The sequence below is a fragment of the Panicum hallii genome, chromosome 4 (assembly GCF_002211085.1).
Source record: "Panicum hallii strain FIL2 chromosome 4, PHallii_v3.1, whole genome shotgun sequence".
In the NCBI taxonomy this organism is placed as follows: Eukaryota; Viridiplantae; Streptophyta; class Magnoliopsida; order Poales; family Poaceae; genus Panicum; species Panicum hallii.
The window spans coordinates 49,742,323-49,752,025 of record NC_038045.1 but is presented as its reverse complement, the minus strand read 5'-3'; positions in this window follow the sequence as shown (position 1 = coordinate 49,752,025).

Here is a 9,703-nt window from a genome sequence, read left to right as displayed (position 1 = left end):
AGCCTGAAAAATTCATGTAACCCTTGTGAGTGACCACTTTTTTTTTTTGGCGTTGGTACTTGCATGACTCAGTTTTGACAAAAGAAAAAACTCTGTTGATTATCTGAAAATACTGAAGAACATGTGATGCCTTTTTGGAACCAGAATAATAAGAGGTGTTTTCTTAATGTCTTCGTGGTATCGGCATTTTAAAAAATACTAGCATGGCAGCATCGGACTTGGATTCTGGCAGCGTGGAACGCACGCACGTCGAGTCCGATGCTACCGTGCCTCTCCAGTCCATATATATATGGCGCCTCTGCGTCGCAAACCAACGTTGCCCGTTGCATCCACTCCTCCCCCTCGCCTGCTGCAAACTCGCTTCGTCGCCGGCCGGCGCAAGATCCATGGTCAGAGCTTCGGCGCTACCACCGGCCATGGGGAAGAGGAAGTCGAGGAGCTCCAAGTCGATAGCGGCGCCCAAGAAGCCGCCGAAGCTGGACGAAGAGTTCACCTGCCCGTTCGCATCGACCTGAAGACAGGGTCGCCGAGGCGTCATGCCGCATCTGCCAGGTGAGCTACGGCACCGGCGCCAACGCCCTGACGGAGCCCGTCGACGTCTACAGCGAGTGGATCGACGCCTGCGTGGACGCCAACGAGGGCGTCGCCGGCCGCCGCTGCCGGCCGCGCCTGGGCGACGCCGGAGTCCACGAAGACGATGTGTGATCGTGCTGTAGTTACTAGTTTCAAGTGGTTTCAGGCATAGCTTGGTGGTAGTTTCTGCCGTTCTTTAATTTTGGAGCCCGGAATTGCAGTTGCAGGGCAGGAAGGAACAGAGATGTAACTGTTTTGACAGGTCATATCAAGTTGTGGGCATGATTAGATGGTTAACCTGCTTAGATTGCAGAGCAAGAGCACACGAGTGTGTCATGAACTCGTGAAAAGCTACTCCTTGTTTCATGTCTCTTTTCTTCCTCATCCAAACTCGGTTGGTATGCGCAGAGCAAATACGGTAGCCTAGCGATGAGGTCAAAACTCGGTTGGTATGCGCAGAGCAAATACGGTAGCCTAGCGATGAGGTCAAAACACATACTCGGTTGGTATGTGTGCAGGCAAAAACTTGGAAACGAAACCTGAAACTGAACGAAGCAACATGACAACTCTAATGCAGCACGAAGGCGGCAGCAACTACGATTGCTGAAAAGTTCTCCAAAAATCTACTGTACAGTTGCTGAAAATTATTGAGACATGGCAAACTGTTGAAGTTACCAGCAGAGCTTCAGCACACAAACAATGGATAACCAACAGAGATGCAGATGCAGATGGTTCTGAAACTAAATTGCTGAAAGCAAACTGCATTCTTGGTGCTGGTTCATTGAGTGTTAGCTTGGCACACCTGAAGTATCTTCACATTTGTTACTGCAGGAGCTCTGCTTGCTTCCTTATCAGTTGGCCATCTAGCGTCCCCTGAATCACTACCAATTTGTGGTACCCAGGACCTGTGATTAGTTTCTTGAAGGGCTGTGTTCCCTGCAACTTGTCGACGTGCTGCTGCCAGCGAGGCCCCTGCCGGGCACTGGCATGCAAGACCCTGTTCTCAAGTCTCCATGTCCGTCGCGCGTTCTTCCGCACCAAAGCCTCACGGCCGGCGCCCGGCGGCTCGCCGCCGGAGCTCCGCGCAGCTAGTGGTGGCGCGGTAGAGCGTCCGGAGGACTAGGGGAGCGTGGAAAGGGAGGACTCGCTGCGTTGCAACCGCGCTTGATCGTGGCCGCGAGGAAGGGAGGAAGGCGGCAGGGCCTCGTTACCTTGAAGCCCATCCTGTCCATACAGTACCGATCCAACGGACAACACAGGCCCATGGGGCGGACGGTATTTCATTCACCCCCGGACGGTAGATGAAACACATTACACCCCATGCCATGGCGCGGTCGGTCGTGGCCATCCAGGGCTGTAGCACCGTCATCTTCTCCGACAGGAACGGAAACATAAGACCCTAGATGGGGTCTACTACATCTCGAAGCTGTGCAACTCCATAATCTCAGTCGGGCAACTTGACAAGATCGGATCCAAGATTCATATCCAGGATGGTGTCTTGCGGATCTTTGATCATGAGAGCCGGCTGCTGGCAAGGGTTCCCCGCAGCGGGAACATGCTGTATGTGATGCGGCTGGAGGTCGCGAGGTCGGTTTGCCTCACCGCACGTCGTGGCGACGATGCCTGCAGTAGCATGATCGGTTCGGGCACGTCAACTTCAGCACTCTGCAACGGATGGGGCGGAAGAGCATGGTGCGCGGGCTGCCCCAGATGGCTCACGTTGAGCAGTTGTGCGACGTCTGCGTCATCACCAAGCACCGCCACGCCCCATTCCCCAAGCGGGCCAATTACAGGGTGGACAAGCCGCTCGAGCTTGTACACGGCGACTTGTGCGGCCCCATCACACCGGCGACTCCAGGAGGTCGGCTCTACATCCTGCTGCTGGTAGATGACACCACAAGGTACATGTGGGCGGCTTTCCTCGCAGAGAAGAGCGGTGCGTCGGAGTCCATGAAGATGATCCAGGCGGCTGCGGAGAACAAGTGTGGGAGGAAGCTGAGGGTGTTCCGCACTGACAACGGCGGCAAATTTACTTCGACGTCCTTCATCGAGTACTTTGTTGACCAACGTGTGGAGTGGCACCACTCTGCGCCCCACACGCCCCAGTAGAACGGCGTGGTGGAACGGTGCAACCAGACGGTGGTGGCTATGGCGCGTGCCCTGCTGAAGCAGAGGGGCATGCCGGCCATCTACTGGATGGAGGCGGTGAGCACGACGGTGTTCCTCCTCAACCGCTCATCCACTCAGGCTCTCTCCGACTAGACACCATATGAGGCGTGGCATGGAAGCAAGCCAGCAGTCCAGTTACTGTGCACCTTTGGGTACCTGGCGTACGTGAAGAAACTCGGGCACCGTGGCAAGCTTAAAGATCGGTTGACTCCAGGCGTTTTCATCTGCTACGAGGAAGGAGTCAAGGCCGACCGGGTGTTGGATCCGGCGACACAACGTGTGCGCACAGCACGCAACGTTATGTTTGATGAAGATCTTGGCTGGAGCTGATTGTAGGAGGAAGATGGCAACATCGGGTGGAACTCCGACTTCACCATCGAGTACCTGGTGGAAGCTGCGGTGGCTGCGGAGGAGTCTGCGACAAGTTTGGGGGGAGATCCGACCCCCTCGAGTACTTCTCCGACCCCCACGACCCCTCTTGGTATGTCTCCGAGTATTTCGAGCTCTATTTCGAGTATTTCTAGGGGTAAGGTGATCCCTCGACTGCTTTCCCGACTCCCTCTACTCCGGCTGGTGCGATTCCGAGTACTTTGTAGGGCGTTTCGAATATTTTTGAGGCTGCTCCGAGTGCTGATTCGCCTCCAAGCGCTGCTCCGAGTTCTTCCCCGACCTACGGCAGTGACGACCCCCACCTCGACAACGACCATGATGATGCTGAAAGAACCTCAAGATGCCTAGAGGGGGGGTGAATAGGCTAATCTGAAACTTAAAATATTTTGAACACTGTCAGTAACACAGAAATCCGGATACTACGGATATATGTCTGGATACTCCAGACACAAAGTCCGGAGTTTCCGGAGATAATGTCCGGACTATCCGGTATAAAACAATGTAAAAGAAATCAAGATACTGATGCTGTAATTTTGATCGAGTAAATTTAGAAGAGCTAGTGGTACCTTTAGAGTATTTCTTACCAGTTGTCTTGCTCTAAAGACTTGTATAATAGTAGATCGACCTCAAACCTATAATTATGAAAGTTAGTCTCACAAGCAAATAACCAATAAAACAAGTAAGGAGCACAACAAAGAGATAGAATTTATTTCCTGAAATTCACTACCAAAGAAGCTACGTCTCTGTTGAGGAAGGATTTAAGAGACGGTGCTCAAGAACCCCTATGCTCCTCTCCTAAGGGTCAGACCACGCTTAAACCCAACATCACTTACTATGTGTTCCTCCGAGAGAAATGACGATTACAAATTTTTCGTGGTGCTCACAACTTGCTTAAGCACTCACGAGCGACGCCTAGCCGTCTAGAAGGTTGAAGCTCCAAGAGTAACAAACTTGAATTCACCGCCAAGAAAAGGATGATGTGCTTAAAAGATGGAATGGAAACTCACTAGCATAAATATTTGCTTTTGCAATAATCTTACTTGAATTCCTAAAGAAAATCACTCAAGAATGAAAAAAGAGGAAGCGAGAGAGTTCTTCTTTAGCTTGTGGGCGTTTCTGGTCGAGCTGAGAAAGAGAGAGTATGAGTGAAGGGGTATGGGGGGTATTTATTCCCCCTCTCACAGAAAACTAGCCGTTGGTGAAAGGGTACCCGGATACTCTGGGTATATATCTGGATACTCCAGACATTTTTGTTCGGACATTCCAGACATAGAGCAATTATGGACGAGGAACAGTTACCCGGAGACTCCGGGTATATATCCGGATACTCCGGATATCTTTATTCGGATATTCCGGACTAGGATCCGGACACTCCAGGTTGAGTAGGAGATTTTACAAGAAGGCTGTTTATAGTGGTAGGTTTGATTCTTATAATTTTTGTAGGTTCTCTTGAGCATAACTACCACGTCAATACCTGTAGCTCAAAGTCCCTCTTGATAGTACGGCGTTCCTATACTCAATTTCAAAATAAAATCTAATCTTCAAATAAATTTGAAACACCGCTTTTCTTTTTCTTTTGAGGGGTCGTACTTCATCATAGTTTTGCTTTCTCAACTTTAGCACCTGCACACATGCTAGAAAAATACGATTAAACGTACATGTGTTTTGTCGTCTAAAGCCAAAACCCACTAAAGGGCCTAGATATCTTTCAGATGCCCCATTGCGATATCGCACTGTGGATGACTTGCTCAGTGAGTCGTACCCAGGCCTTGAGCAAGGAGAGTTCGAGGAGGCGGAGTTGATACTCACCAGCACGGGGGAGCCATGCTCCTTTGCTGAGGCAGAGCGAGAGGAAGCTTGGCAGGCGGCAATGAGCGATGAAATCAACTCGGTTGAGCGCAACAAGACTTGGGAGCTGGTCAATCTCCCAGCTGGGCACCAGGCCATTCGGCTGAAGTGGGTGTTCAAGCTGAAGCGCGACGAGGTGGGCCTCGCCATGCACCAGGGGGCCGGCGCCCATGGCCTGGCCGCCCACTCCATCCTACAGTTCCCCTCCCCCTCCTGTTCTGTCTCGAGGAAGCAGAAAGGCAGACTTGTGCATAACTCCCTCCACTTTTTCTTCTTATGCAGTCCGCAGCTCTCCACCTCCCTCTCTCAAATTTTGAATCAGAGCTCCTTCTATCTCTTTATTTCATTACAAATAGGTCCTCGTCCTTTTAAACTACTCTCTGAATGACCTTTAACTCATCAGTTCATGCGATATTTTGTTCTGAATCGATTCCAAACTCCACCATGCATCATCTCTAAATATTTTCTTCAAGTCTCAGGATCCACATCCGACAAATATAATAGTCTTCTCTATTTTTTTTAATCGAAGCTCCCTATTTCCCTCTCTTTTTTTAAGCTCGTCGGCGTACTTTGTTTTTATTGTGTGATTGTTTTTATTTTTATTATATGATTGTTTGTGTGTCGTAGCCGATGGTGTGACCGAGGAGTAGTAGTACCGCGAGCCGGAGCCCGAAGACCCGTACCTCGAGGAGGAGCTTCCGGAAGGCTTTGAGGACGGCAAGTCCAATCCCATCCTTCGATGCATATTTATCCCAGTTTTATAAACACAAACTATTGGCCTGTTTTATAAAATGCATTATTTTATTGCAAGATATGGTTGGATAACCACCCCTTGATTGCTATGACTATTCCTTGATGACCTAGGTTAATGTCTATATAGGATTTGTTCTGTTGGACGTTAACTACTGCTAGAAATGCTTAGAACCTTTTATTCCCTTTATTATATTTTAGTCATGACCACAACGCGCTTTATCGAAAATAAAGGTGTGAGTGTTTTAAAAGATATAATGAGATTTCGGGAAAATAAAAGAAAGATATAACCTGATGAGATGGGCGGTGTTTTCTGTGGAAATGCCACTGGTGAGCTTGTACCTTTGTGGTTGAGCATGGTTGGGAGATGTCCGTCTTGTCAATGTAAGGATGAATTAAGGTGTCATCTTGCCTAACCCACTTATCGTACAACCACTCGACCGTTGTGTGGGCAACGGCTTAGCATAAACCTCACTAATTGTTCTGCTAGCCAAAAGGAGAGCTGGTGAGCGACGGGAGATCATGGAGAAGGAATACGATCTGTGTGAGTTATGTCCCGGTTATGACTTTGTTGATAGGTCATTAACCCATGGTTGCTTCCGTGTTGGGTAGTTAGATTCAGCTAAGGTGGGTAATAGCTTTGTTAGCATCCGCAGCTATACTAAGGTGTTCGTAGTGCGGTACCCTACTTGTGGGTAAAGTGTACAACCTCTGCAGAGTGTAAAATCTATTCGAATAGCCGTGTCCACGGTATTAGACGAGTTACGGCATGGTCACTTCAATAGATATTTTAGGATGGTTGATTTTGTGGCGTGAGTTGTTTTCAAAGTGTCCGGCAGTTGTGTCGTGAGCTACTGTGGATGTGGAGTCCGGTAGCATTAAAATTTGGATCCTTTGTGTAGGATCGACCCCACTTATTGTTCAATTACTACAGAAATATTTTGAGAAAACTCTTTTATTAAATGAATCCTTGCATGTGTAAAACCTTATTTTATCTCAAACAAACCCTAGCCTTATCCTTGATATATCCTGTGCATGATCTTTATTATCCCCCTCCGTGGGTGTGGTTGGACTTGTTGAGTACGTATGTACTCACTCTTGCTTAGTTTTTACAGAGGAGGATCTGAACTTCGTTCCTGAAGATGTCGAGTAGGTCGCCGTACTGCACCCAACCTTGCATGTGGTTCAGGATCTCCACAGGAAGCTTACCATGGCCCAAGACTCTGATATTATCTTAGATTTTGTTGGTACTTTAGTTTAACTTTTAGTCCTTATGTTGTCCCTCTTGATAGTGGCGCTTCAGTGCCCGCTACCTCGATGGTTTGTACGGTAATGAACCATCTGATGTAATAAATATGTTATTAGGCTCTTAGGACTGATATTTGTATCATATTTAGTCACCCTTGATGAGGGGACGCTTCATAAGATAATCAAGCACAAGGCGCGACTGGTGGCACGCGGCTTTGTTCAGCAGGCCAGCGTCGATTTTGATGAGGTCTATGCGCTTGTGGCTCGTATGGAGTCGGTGCGAGTGCTTCTGACCCTTGCAGCTCAGGAGGGCCGGACTGTCCACCACATGGATGTCAAGTCGGCCTTCCTGAATGGAGATCTAAAGAAGGAGGTCTACATCAAGCTGCCCCCGGGTTCGTCGTTCTAGGGGAGGAAGGAAAGATGTTGCGGCTGCGTAAGGCCCTCTATGGCTTATGGCAGGCGCCGCGGGTCTGGAACACGAAGCTTGACTCGACGCTCAAAACACTCAACTTCAAGCAGAGCGCGCATGAGCACGCTATCTACAGGCGGGGCGGTGGCAAGCACGGGGAGTCACTGCTGGTCGGTGTCTACGTCGATGATCTGTTGATCACCGAGTCATCTAAATAGGCCATCGATATGTTTAAGGAGAAGATGAAGGGCGAATTCCAGATGAGTGATCTTGGGCTTCTCTCCTTCTACTTTGACATTGAGGTGCATCAGGAGGGCGGGCACATCACCGTGAGCCAAGCACAGTACGCCGCCCAAGTTGTGAAGATTGGTAGGGTGGAGGGTTGCCACCCTTTCCAAACGTTCGTGGAGGAAAGGCTGCACCTGAGCCGTGACAGCACCGCTCCAGAAGTCGATTCCATCGAGTACCGGCGACTAGTCGGAAATCTCCGGTATCTCCTACATATGCGACCAGATCTAACCTTTACGATTGGGTTTGTGAGTCGGTTCATGGAGTCACCGACTAAAAAGCACATGAAGACGGTGAAGCGCATCCTTCGACTACGGTCTACGCTATGAGAAGTCGACCGAAATAACTCGGTTGGCTGGCTATAGCGACAGCAACCACAGCGGCGACATCGACAACCACAAAAGCACCAGCGGCAACCTCTTCTACCTTGAGAAGTGCCCGATGAGTTGGCAATCGCTTAAGCAACGTGTGGTGGCTCTGCCATCATATGAAGCAGAGTAGGTTGCAGCTACCACGGCAGCAACTCAAGCGGTTTGGCTCGCGAGACTACTCGGTGAGCTCATGGGGAAGAATGCTGAATGCGTGGAGCTCATGATGGACAGCAAGTTGGCACTGCGCTCAGCAAGAATCCCATCTTTCACGAGTGAAGCAAGCATATCGAGTTGAGATACCACTTCATTCGAGTCTGCATTGAGAATTCATTCGAGTCTGCATTGAGAAGGGATTCATTGACGCCGACTACATCAAACCAAGAATCAGCTCGCTGACATTCTGACGAAGTCACTCGGGCGAGTGAAGTTTCAGGAGCTGCGATCTAGGATCGGGATGATCCAAGTTCCTTCAAGCAAGGCACATAAGGCTTACGAGAAGAATTGTTGGGGCATTAACTCTTATATGTAGGCAGCATCTAGGCTGAGTCACACCTGTTGTAGATTTTGACCACATTATTATTTTTGCCTGCGCGCAGCCCGTGGATCAAGATCCACTCTCCTTGTAACTTGCGTCTGGTCTTGTGCCCGGCGCCACTTCATTATACCCTATCATCTTAGCACATCTATTTAAATCAAAACTTACAGCAACAACAGACATCCAGTTAGAGCCCTAGTGAAAATAAACTCAAAGGTGTACGTAGGTTCATCCCCTCCCAATTCAGAGATTGTGCCTGAGAAATAACTCGGCGGAGGATGGATTTCCAACAACTTCAGCTAGTGAGGCCTGCCCGGTGCCGGCCACTAGCGTGGAAGACCATGTTCTCCAGTCTCTGTGTCCCGTCGCTTATCATACCCAGACGGTGTTCATCCGCACAAACGCCTCACGCCCGGCGCCCGGCAGTCGCCTGAGCTCCGCGGCGCCGTAGAGCGTCCAGAGGAGTGTGGAAAGGGACTCGCTGCGTTGCAACCGCGCTTGATCATGGCCGTGAAGGACTGAAGGTCGACGATCCCCTGAGCTCCGGCTGCCCCGCGGCATCGATGGCAACCACGCCGTCAGAACCTCAGCGTACAGCGAGCGAGCTCAAGATGGAGGTCCATGGGGCGGGACACATAGCACTGGGCGTGGAGCGGCGCGGCTCACCGTCCGCGTCGTGCTCATGCATGGTGCGGTTCAGCGCCTCGGCGGCGTCCGTTGGTCCGGCGAGCGTCCACAGCCGGAGAACCGCCCGTGTGCCTGGTGTGCGGCGCCGGGAAGGTTGGCAGTGGCGGAGCCACCAGTATGGCGAGCCATGGCGGCCGCCATACCTGCCGCCGATAACCTGTTCGTCTGGTCTAGAGGAAGAAGAACATCAGGTTTAGACTTTTGGGCTTCTGGAGAATTGGGCCGTCAGGTACTCAGGTAGTCAGGTATCAGCCCATCACAGACCGCACAAGCCCATCACGAATCGTCAAAACCAACTACCTTCTGCCTCCGCGGTTTCGTCGTGTCCGTTCGTCGCCTCGTCGGCTTGTCACCAGACGTGCGATGGCAGCGGACGGGGAGCAGGGCTAGCGCAGCCTTGGCCTCGATGGCGTGGAAACGGAGCCGGCTAAT